Raw genomic sequence first — 14,515 nt, 5'->3', positions numbered from 1 at the left:
TGATTTCTCTATAAATATGGAAAAAACTACAGCGCTATCTCTATAAACTTCGAAATATCTAAACCGCCATCTGTATGAACATGGAAATATCTACACCGCCATATGTACAAACATGGACATATCTACAAAGCAATCTGTATTAAGATGGAAATATCTACACCGCTAACTGTGTGAACATGGAAATATCTACACCGCTGTCTGTATTAACATGGACATATCTACACCGTTATCTGTATGAACATGGAAATATCTACACCGCTATCTGTATAAACATGGAAATATCTGCCCAACTATCTGTATAAACATGGAAATATCCGCACCGCTTTCTGAATAATCATAGAAATATCCGCACCGCTATATGTATAAACATGGAAATATCTACACTGCTATCTGCATAAACATGGAAATATCCACACCGCTATCTGTGTAAACATGGAAATGTCTACACCGCTATCTGTGTAAACATGGAAATATCTACACCGCCATCTGTGTAAACATGAAAATATCTACACAGAAATCCCTATAACCATGGAAATATCTACACCGTCCACTGTATGAACATGGAAATATCTACACCGCCATCTCTATAAACGTGGAAATATCTACACCGCTATCTGTATGAACTTGGAAATATCTACACTGATCTCTGTATAAAATTGAAATTATCTACACCACTATCTCTATAAACATGGAAATATCTACACTGCTATCTGTATAAACATGGAAATATCTACACCGCTATCTGTATAAACATGGAAATATCTTCACCGCTATCTGTATAAACATGGAAATATCTACAACGCTGTCTCTATAAACTTGGAAATAACTACACCACTATCTCTGTAAACATGGAAATATCTAGACCGCCATCTCTATAAACATGGAAATATCTACACCACCATCTGTATAAACATGGAAATATCTATACCGCTATCTGCATAAACATGGAAATATCTACACCGCCATCTCTATGAACATGGAAATATCTACACCGCCATCTGTTCGAACATGGAAATATCTATACCGCCATCTGTATGAACATGTAAATATCTACACCGCCATCTGTATGAACATGGAAATATCAACACCGCTAACTGTATGAACATGGAAATATCTACACCGCTATCTGTATGAACATGGAAATATCTACACCTTTATCTGTATGAACATGGAAATATCTACACTGCTATCAGTATGAACATGGAAATATCTAAACCGCTATCTGTACGAACATGGAAATATCTACACCGCCATCTGTATGAACATGTAAATATCTACACCGCCATCTGTATGAACATGGAAATATCTACACCACTAACTGTATGAACATGAAAATATCTACACCGCTATCTGTATGAACATGGAAATATCTACACCGCTATCTGTATGAACATGGAAATATCTACACCGCTATCTGTATGAACATGCAAATATCTACACCGCTATCTGTATGAACATGGAAATATCTACACCGCTATCTGTATGAACATGCAAATATCTACACAGCTATCTGTATAACAATGGAAATATCCACACTGGTATCTCTATAAACATGGAAATAACTACACTGCTATCTGTATAAACATGGAAATATCTACACCGCTATCTGTATGAACATGGAAATATCTACACCGCTATCTGTATGAACATGGAAATATCTACACCGCTATCTGTATGAACATACAAATATCTACACCGCTATCTGTATGAACATGGAAATATCTACACCGCTATCCGTATGAACATGCAAATATCTACACAGCTATCTGTATAACAATGGAAATATCCACACTGGTATCTCTATAAACATGGAAATAACTACACTGCTATCTGTATAATCATGGAAATATCTACACCGCCATCTCTATGAACATGGAAATATCTACACCGCCATTTGTATGAACCTGGAAATATCTATACCACCATCTCTATGAACATGGAAGTAACTACACCGCCATTTGTATGAACATGGAAATACCTACACCGCCATCTGTATGAACATGGAAATATCTTCACCGCCATCTGTATGAACATGGATATATGTACACCGGCATCTGGATGAACATGGAAATACCTACACCGCTATCTGCATGAACATGGAAATATCTACACAGCTATCTGAATATACATGGAAATATCTACACAGATTTCTCTATAAATATGGAAATATCTACAGCGCTATCTCTATAAACTTCGAAATATCTGCACTGCCATCAGTATGGACATGGAAATATCTACACCGCCATCTGTACGAACATGGACATATCTACACCGCCATCTGTATTAAGATGGAAATATCTACCCCGCTATCTGTATAAACATGGAAATATCTGCCCAACTATCTTTATAAACATGGAAATATCCGCACCGCTATCTGAATAAACATGGAAATATCCGCACCGCTATCTCTATAAACATTGAAATATCTACACTGCTATCTGCATAAACATGGAAATATCCACACCGCTATCTGTGTAAACATGGAAATATCTACACCGCCATCTGTATGAACATGGAAATATCTACACCGCCATCTGTATGAACATGGAAATATCTACACCGCTAACTGGATGAACATGGAAATATCAACACCGCTATCTGTATGAAGATGGAAATATCTACACCGCCATCTCTATAAACGTGGAAATATCTACACCACTATCTGTATGAACTTTGAAATATCTACACTGCTCTCTGTATAAAATTGAAATTATCTACACCACTATCTCTATAAACATGGAAATATCTACACTGCTATCTGTATAAACATGGAAATATCTACACCGCTATCTGTATAAACATGGAAATATCTTCACCGCTATCTGTATAAACATGGAAATATCTACAACGCTGTCTGTATAAACTTGGAAATAACTACACCACTATCTCTGTAAACATGGAACTATCTAGACCGCCATCTCTATAAACATGGAAATATCTACACCACCATCTGAATAAACATGGAAATATCTATACCGCTATCTGCATAAACATGGAAATATCTACACTGCCATCTCTATGAACATGGAAATATCTACACCGCCATCTGTACGAACATGGAAATATGTATGCCGCCATCTGTATGAACATGTAAATATCTACACCGCCATCTGTATGAACATGGAAATATCAACACCGCTAACTGTATGAACATGGAAATATCTACACCGCTATCTGTATGAACATGGAAATATCTACACCGTTATCTGTATGAACATGGAAATATCTACACCGCTATCAGTATGAACATGGAAATATCTACACCGCTATCTGTACGAACATGGAAATATCTACACCGCTATCTGTATGAACATGCAAATATCTACAAAGCTATCTGTATATCAATGGAAATATCTATACTGCAATCTCTATAAACATGGAAATAACTACACTGCTATCTGTATAAACATGGAAATATCTACACCGCCACCTGTATGAACATGGAAATATCTACACTGCCATCCGTACGAACATGGAAATATCTACACCGCCATCTGTATGAACATGTAAATATCTACACCGCCTTCTGTATGAACATGGAAATATCTACCCCTCTAACTGTATGAACATGAAAATATCTACACCGTTATCTGTATGAACATGGAAATATCTACTCCGCTATCTGTATGAACATGGAAATATTTACACCGCTATCTGTATGAACATGCAAATATCTACACCGCTATCTGTATGAACATGGAAATATCTACACCGCTATCTGTATGAACATGCAAATATCTACACAGCTATCTGTATAACAATGGAAATATCCACACTGGAATCTCTATAAACATGGAAATAACTACACTGCTATCTGTATAAACATGGAAATATCTACACCGCCATCTCTATGAACATGGAAATATCTTCACCGCCATTTGTATGAACCTGGAAATATCTACACCGCCATCTCTATGAACATGGAAGTAACTACACCGCCATTTGTATGAACATGGAAATACCTACACCGCCATCTGTATGAACATGGAAATATCTTCACCGCCATCTGTATGAACATGGATATATGTACACCAGCATCTGGATGAACATGGAAATAACTACACCGCTATCTGCATGAACATGGAAATATCTACACAGCTATCTGAATAAACATGGAAATATCTACACAGATTTCTCTATAAATATGGAAATATCTACAGCGCTATCTCTATAAACTTCGAAATATCTGCACTGCCATCAGTATGGACATGGAAATATCTACACCGCCATCTGTACGAAAATGGACATATCTACACCGCCATCTGTATTAAGATGGAAATATCTACAACGCTATCTGTATAAACATGGAAATATCTGCCCAACTATCTGTATAAACATGGAAATATCCGCACCGCTATCTGAATAAACATGGAAATATCCGCACCGCTATCTCTATAAACATTGAAATATCTACACTGCTATCTGCATAAACATGGAAATATCCACACCGCTATCTGTGTAAACATGGAAATATCTACACCGCCATCTGTATGAACATGGAAATATCTACACCGCCATCTGTATGAACATGGAAATATCTACACCGCTAACTGGATGAACATGGAAATATCAACACCGCTATCTGTATGAAGATGGAAATATCTACACCGCCATCTCTATAAACGTGGAAATATCTACACCACTATCTGTATGAACTTTGAAATATCTACACTGCTCTCTGTATAAAATTGAAATTATCTACACCACTATCTCTATAAACATGGAAATATCTACACTGCTATCTGTATAAACATGGAAATATCTACACCGCTATCTGTATAAACATGGAAATATCTTCACCGCTATCTGTATAAACATGGAAATATCTACAACGCTGTCTGTATAAACTTGGAAATAACTACACCACTATCTCTGTAAACATGGAACTATCTAGACCGCCATCTCTATAAACATGGAAATATCTACACCACCATCTGAATAAACATGGAAATATCTATACCGCTATCTGCATAAACATGGAAATATCTACACTGCCATCTCTATGAACATGGAAATATCTACACCGCCATCTGTACGAACATGGAAATATGTATGCCGCCATCTGTATGAACATGTAAATATCTACACCGCCATCTGTATGAACATGGAAATATCAACACCGCTAACTGTATGAACATGGAAATATCTACACCGCTATCTGTATGAACATGGAAATATCTACACCGTTATCTGTATGAACATGGAAATATCTACACCGCTATCAGTATGAACATGGAAATATCTACACCGCTATCTGTACGAACATGGAAATATCTACACCGCTATCTGTATGAACATGCAAATATCTACACAGCTATCTGTATATCAATGGAAATATCTATACTGCAATCTCTATAAACATGGAAATAACTACACTGCTATCTGTATAAACATGGAAATATCTACACCGCCACCTGTATGAACATGGAAATATCTACACTGCCATCCGTACGAACATGGAAATATCTACACCGCCATCTGTATGAACATGTAAATATCTACACCGCCTTCTGTATGAACATGGAAATATCTACACCTCTAACTGTATGAACATGAAAATATCTACACCGTTATCTGTATGAACATGGAAATATCTACACCGCTATCTGTATGAACATGGAAATATTTACACCGCTATCTGTATGAACATGCAAATATCTACACCGCTATCTGTATGAACATGGAAATATCTACACCGCTATCTGTATGAACATGCAAATATCTACACAGCTATCTGTATAACAATGGAAATATCCACACTGGAATCTCTATAAACATGGAAATAACTACACTGCTATCTGTATAAACATGGAAATATCTACACCGCCATCTCTATGAACATGGAAATATCTTCACCGCCATTTGTATGAACCTGGAAATATCTACACCGCCATCTCTATGAACATGGAAGTAACTACACCGCCATTTGTATGAACATGGAAATACCTACACCGCCATCTGTATGAACATGGAAATATCTTCACCGCCATCTGTATGAACATGGATATATGTACACCAGCATCTGGATGAACATGGAAATAACTACACCGCTATCTGCATGAACATGGAAATATCTACACAGCTATCTGAATAAACATGGAAATATCTACACAGATTTCTCTATAAATATGGAAATATCTACAGCGCTATCTCTATAAACTTCGAAATATCTGCACCGCCATCAGTATGCACATGGAAATATCTACACCGCCATCTGTACTAACATGGACATATCTACACCGCCATCTGTATTAAGATGGAAATATCTACACCGCTATCTGTATAAACATGGAAATATCTGCCCAACTATCTGTATAAAGATGGAAATATCCGCACTGCTATCTGTATGAACATGGAAATATCTACACTGCTATCTCCATAAACATGGAAATATCCACACCGCTATCTGTGTAAACATGGAAATGTCTACACCGCTATCTGTGTAAACATGGAAATATCTACACCGCCATCTGTGTAAACATGAAAATATCTACACCGCCATCCCTATAAACATGGAAATATCTACACCGCCATCTGTATGAACATGGAAATATCTACACCGCCATCTCTATAAACGTGGAAATATCTACAACGCTATCTGTATGAACTTGGAAATATCTACACTGCTCTCTGTATAAAATTGAAATTATCAACACCACTATCTCTATAAACATGGAAATAACTACACTGCTATCTGTATAAACATGGAAATGTCTACACCGCTATCTGTATAAACATGGAAATATCTTCACAGCTATCTGAATAAACATGGAAATATCTACAACGCTGTCTCTATAAACTTGGAAATAACTACACCACTATCTCTGTAAACATGGAAATATCTAGACCGCCATGTCTATAAACATGGAAATATCTACACAACCATCTGTATAAACATGGAAATATCTATACCGCTATCTGCATAAACATGGAAATATCTACACTGCCATCTCTATGAACATGGAAATATCTACACCGCCATCTGTACGAACATGGAAATATGTATACCGCCATCTGTATGAACATGTAAATATCTACACCGCCATCTGTATGAACATGGAAATATCAACACCGCTAACTGTATGAACATGGAAATATCTACACCGCTATCTGTATGAACATGGAAATATCTACACCGTTATCTGTATGAACATGGAAATATCTACACCGCTATCTGTACGAACATGGAAATATCTACACCGCTATCTGTATGAACATGCCAATATCTACACAGCTATCCGTATATCAATGGAAATATCTACACTGCTATCTCTATAAACATGGAAATAACTACACTGCTATCTGTATAAACATGGAAATATCTACACCGCCACCTGTATGAACATGGAAATATCTACACTGCCATCCGTACGAACATGGAAATATCTACACCGCCATCTGTATGAACATGTAAATATCTACACCGCCTTCTGTATGAACATGGAAATATCTACACCTCTAACTGTATGAACATGAAAATATCTACACCGTTATCTGTATGAACATGGAAATATCTACACCGCTATCTGTATGAACATGGAAATATTTACACCGCTATCTGTATGAACATGCAAATATCTACACCGCTATCTGTATGAACATGGAAATATCTACACCGCTATCTGTATGAACATGCAAATATCTACACAGCTATCTGTATAACAATGGAAATATCCACACTGGTATCTCTATAAACATGGAAATAACTACACTGCTATCTGTATAAACATGGAAATATCTACACCGCCATCTCTATGAACATGGAAATATTTTCACCGCCATTTGTATGAACCTGGAAATATCTACACCGCCATCTCTATGAACATGGAAGTAACTACACCGCCATTTGTATGAACATGGAAATACCTACACCGCCATCTGTATGAACATGGAAATATCTTCACCGCCATCTGTATGAACATGGATATATGTACACCAGCATCTGGATGAACATGGAAATAACTACACCGCTATCTGCATGAACATGGAAATATCTACACAGCTATCTGAATAAACATGGAAATATCTACACAGATTTCTCTATAAATATGGAAATATCTACAGCGCTATCTCTATAAACTTCGAAATATCTGCACCGCCATCAGTATGCACATGGAAATATCAACACCGCCAGCTGTACTAACATGGACATATCTACACCGCCATCTGTATTAAGATGGAAATATCTACACCGCTATCTGTATAAACATGGAAATATCTGCCCAACTATCTGTATAAAGATGGAAATATCCGCACTGCTATCTGTATGAACATGGAAATATCTACACTGCTATCTGCATAAACATGGAAAAATCCACACCGCTATCTGTGTAAACATGGAAATGTCTACACCGCTATCTGTGTAAACATGGAAATATCTACACCGCCATCTGTGTAAACATGAAAATATCTACACCGCCATCCCTATAAACATGGAAATATCTAAACCGCCATCTGTATGAACATGGAAATATCTACACCGCCATCTCTATAAACGTGGAAATATCTACAACGCTATCTGTATGAACTTGGAAATATCTACACTGCTCTCTGTATAAAATTGAAATTATCAACACCACTATCTCTATAAACATGGAAATAACTACACTGCTATCTGTATAAACATGGAAATGTCTACACCGCTATCTGTATAAACATGGAAATATCTTCACAGCTATCTGAATAAACATGGAAATATCTACAACGCTGTCTCTATAAACTTGGAAATAACTACACCACTATCTCTGTAAACATGGAAATATCTACACAACCATCTGTATAAACATGGAAATATCTATACCGCTATCTGCATAAACATGGAAATATCTACAACGCCATCTCTATGAACATGGAAATATCTACACCACCATCTGTATAAACATGGAAATATCTATACAACTATCTGCATAAACATGGAAATATCTACACCGCCATCTCTATGAACATGGAAATATCTACACCGCCATCTGTACGAACATGGAAATATCTATACCGTCATCTGTATGAACATGTAAATATCTACACCGCCATCTGTATGAACATGGAAATATCAACACCGCTAACTGTATGAACATGGAAATATCTACACCGCTATCTATATGAACATGGAAATATCTACACCGTTATCTGTATGAACATGGAAATATCTACACCGCTATCAGTATGAACATGGAAATATCTAAACCGCTATCTGTACAAACATGGAAATATCTACACCGCTATCTGTATGAACATGCAAATATCTACACAGCTATCTGTATATCAATGGAAATATCTACACTGCTATCTCTATAAACATGGAAATAACTACACTGCTATCTGTATAAACATGGAAATATCTACACCGCCACATGTATGAACATGGAAATATCTACACTGCCATCCGTACGAACATGGAAATATCTACACCGCCATCTGTATGAACATGTAAATATCTACACCGCCATCTGTATGAACATGGAAATATCTACACCGCTAACTGTATGAACATGAAAATATCTACACCGCTATCTGTATGAACATGGAAATATCTACACCGCTATATGTATAAACATGGAAATATCTACACTGCTATCTGCATAAACATGGAAATATCCACACCGCTATCTGTGTAAACATGGAAATGTCTACACCGCTATCTGTGTAAACATGGAAATATCTACACCGCCATCTGTGTAAACACGAAAATATCTACACCGAAATCCCTATAAACATGGAAATATCTACACCGTCCAATGTATGAACATGGAAATATCTACACAGCCATCTCTATAAACGTGGAAATATCTACACCGCTATCTGTATGAACTTGGAAATATCTACCCTGCTCTCTGTATAAAATTGAAATTATCTACACCACTATCTCTATAAACATGGAAATATCTACACTGCTATATGTATAAACATGGAAATATCTACACCGCTATCTGTATAAACATGGAAATATCTTCACCGCTATCTGTATAAACATGGAAATATCTACAACGCTGTCTCTATAAACTTGGAAATAACTACACCACTATCTCTGTAAACATGGAAATATCAAGACCGCCATCTCTATAAACATGGAAATATCTACACCACCATCTGTATAAACATGGAAATATCTATACCGCTATCTGCATAAACATGGAAATATCTACACCGCCATCTCTATGAACATGGAAATTTCTACACCGCCATCTGTTCGAACATGGAAATATCTATACCGCCATCTGTATGAACATGTAAATATCTACACCGCCATCTGTATGAACATGGAAATATCAACACCGCTAACTGTATGAACATGGAAATATCTACACCGCTATCTGTATGAACATGGAAATATCTACACCGTTATCTGTATGAACATGGAAATATCTACACCGCTATCAGTGTGAACATGGAAATATCTACACCGCTATCTGCACGAACATGGAAATATCTACACCGCTATCTGTATGAACATGCAAATATCTACACAGCTATCTGTATATCAATGGAAATATCTACACTGCTATCTCTATAAACATGAAAATAACTACACTGCTATATGTATAAACATGGAAATAGCTACACCGCCACCTGTATGAACATGGAAATATCTACACTGCCATCCGTACGAACATGGAAATATCTACACCGCCATCTGTATGAACATGTAAATATCTACACCGCCATCTGTATGAACATGGAAATATCTACACCGCTAAGTGTATGAACATGAAAATATCTACACCGCTATCTGTATGAACATGGAAATATCTACACCGCTATGTGTAAGAACATGGAAATATCTACACCGCTATCTGTATGAACATGCAAATATCTACGCCGCTATCTGTATGAACATGGAAATATCTACACCACCATTTGTATGAACCTGGAAATATCTATACCGCCATCTCTATGAACATGGAAGTAACTACACCGCCATTTGTATGAACATGGAAATAACTACACCGCCATCTGTATGAACATGGAAATATCTTCACCGCCATCTGTATGAACATGTAAATATCTACACCGCCATCTGTATGAACATGGAAAGATCTACACCGCCATCTATATAAACGTGGAAATATCTACACCGCTATCTGTATGAACTTGGAAATATCTACACTGCTCTCTGTATAAAATTGAAATTATCTACACCACTATCTCTATAAACATGGAAATATCTACACTGCTATCTGTATAAACATGGAAATATCTACACCGCTATCTGTGTAAACATGGAAATATCTTCACCGCTATCTGTATAAACATGGAAATATCTACAAAACTGTCTCTATAAACTTGGAAATAACTACACCACTATCTCTGTAAACATGGAAATATCTAGACCGCCATCTCTATATACATGGAAATATCTACACCACCATCTGTATAAACATGGAAATATCTATACCGCTATCTGCATAAACATGGAAATATCTACACCGCTATCTCTATGAACATGGAAATATCTACACCGCTATCTGTAGGAACATGGAGATATCTATACCGCCATCTGTATGAACATGTAAATATCTACACCGCCATCTGTGTGAACATGGAAATATCTACACCGCTAACTGTGTGAACATGGAAATATCTACACCGCTGTCTGTATGAACATGGACATATCTACACCGTTATCTGTATGAACATGGAAATATCTACACCGCTATCTGTATGAACATGGAAATATCTACACCGCTATCTGTATGAACATGGAAATATCTACACGGCTATCTGTATGAACATGGAAATATCTACACCGCTATCTGTATGAACATGGAAATATCTACACCGCTATCTGCATGAACATGGAAATATCTACACAGCTATCTGAATATACATGCAAATATCTACACAGATTTCTCTATAAATATGGAAAAAACTACAGCGCTATCTCTATAAACTTCGAAATATCTACACCGCCATCTGTATGAACATGGAAATATCTACACCGCCATCTGTGCAAAGATGGACATATCTACAAAGCAATCTATATTAAGATGGAAATATCTAAACGGCTATCTGTATAAACATGGAAATATCTGCCCAACTATCTGTATAAACATGGAAATATCCGCACCGCTATCTGAATAATCATAGAAATATCCGCACCGCTATATGTATAAACATGGAAATATCTACACTGCTATCTGCATAAACGTGGAAATATCCACACCGCTATCTGTCTAAACATGGAAATGTCTACACCGCTATCTGTGTAAACATGGAAATATCTACACCGCCATCTGTGTAGACATGAAAATATCTACACCGAAATCCCTATAACCATGGAAATATCTACACCGTCCACTGTATGAACATGGAAATATCTACACCGCCATCTCTATAAACGTGGAAATATCTACACCGCTATCTGTATGAACTTGGAAATATCTACACTGCTCTCTGTATAAAATTGAAATTATCTACACCACTATCTCTATAAACATGGAAATATCTACACTGCTATATGTATAAGCATGGAAATATCTACACCGCTATCTGTATAAACATGGAAATATCCTCACCGCTATCTGTATAAACATGGAAATATCTACAACGCTGTCTCTATAAACTTGGAAATAACTACACCACTATCTCTGTAAACATGGAAATATCTAGACCGCCATCTCTATAAACATGGAAATATCTACACCACCATCTGTATAAACATGGAAATATCTATACCGCTATCTGCATAAATATGGAAATATCTACAAAGCCATCTCTATTAACATGGAAATATCTACACAGCCATCTGTACAAAGATGATAATATCTATACCGCCATCTGTATGAACCTGTAAATATCTGCACCGCCATCTGTATGAACATGGAAATATCTACACCGCTAACTGTATGAACATGGAAATATCTACACCACTATCTGTATGAACATGGAAATATCTTCACCGTTATCTGTATGAACATGGAAATATCTACACCGCTATCTGTATGAACATGGAAATATCTACACCGCTATCTGTACGAAAATGGAAATATCTACACCGCTATCTGAATGACCATGCAACTATCTACACAGCTATCTGTATATCAATGGAAATATATACACTGCTATCTCTATAAACATGGAAATAACTACACTGCTATCTGTATTAACACGGAAATATCTACACCGCCACCTGTATGAACATGGAAATATCTACACTGCCATCCGTACGAACATGGAAATATCTACACCGCCATCTGTATGAACATGTAAATATCTACACCGCCATCTGTATGAACATGGAAATATCTACACCGCCATCTCTATAAACGTGGAAATATCTACACCGCTATCAGTATGAACATGGAAATATCTACACCGTTATCTGTATGAACATGGAAATATCTACACCGCTATCAGTATGAACATGGAAATATCTAAAACGCTATCTGTACGAACATGGAAATATCTACACCGCCATCTGTATGAACATGTAAATATCTACACCGCCATCTGTATGAACATGGAAATATCTACACCGCTAACTGTATGAACATGCAAATATCTACACAGCTATCTGTATAACAATGGAAATAAACACACTGGTATCTCTATAAACATGGAAATAACTACACTGCTATCTGTATAAACATGGAAATATCTACACCTCCATCTCTATGAACATGGAAATATCTACACCGCCATTTGTATGAACCTGGAAATATCTATACCACCATCTCTATGAACATGGAAGTAACTACACCGCCGTTTGTATGAACATGGAAATACCTACACCGCCATCTGTATGAACATGGAAATATCTTCACCGCCATCTGTATGAACATGGATATATGTACACTGGCATCTGGATGAACATGTAAATACCTACACCGCTATCTGCATGAACATTGAAATATCTACACAGCTATCTGAATATACATGGAAATATCTACACAGATTTCTCTATAAATATGGAAATATCTACAGCGCTATCTCTATAAACTTCGAAATATCTGCACTGCCATCAGTATGAACATGGACATATCTACACCGCCATCTGTATTAAGATGGAAATATCTACACCGCTATCTGTATAAACATGGAAATATCTGCCCAACTATCTGTATAAACATGGAAATATCCGCACCGCTATCTGAATAAACATGGAAATATCCGCACCGCTATCTGTATAAACATTGAAATATCTACACTGCTATCTGCATAAACATGGAAATATCCACACCGCTATCTGTGTAAACATGGAAATATCTACAAAACTGTCTCTATAAACTTGGAAATAACTACACCACTATCTCTGTAAACATGGAAATATCTAGACCGCCATCTCTATATACATGGAAATATCTACACCACCATCTGTATAAACATGGAAATATCTATACCGCTATCTGAATAAACATGGAAATATCTACACCACCATCTCTATGAACATGGAAAAATCTACACCGCCATCTGTAGGAACATGGAAATATCTATACCGCCATCTGTATGAACATGTAAATATCTACACCGCCATCTGTATGAACATGGAAATATCTACACCGCTAACTGTGTGAACATG

Source organism: Gorilla gorilla, chromosome 15 (genome assembly GCF_029281585.2).
Source record: "Gorilla gorilla gorilla isolate KB3781 chromosome 15, NHGRI_mGorGor1-v2.1_pri, whole genome shotgun sequence".
Taxonomy (NCBI): Eukaryota; Metazoa; Chordata; class Mammalia; order Primates; family Hominidae; genus Gorilla; species Gorilla gorilla.
The sequence above is the reverse complement of the archived record's forward strand: the minus strand, read 5'-3'. Positions refer to the sequence as shown.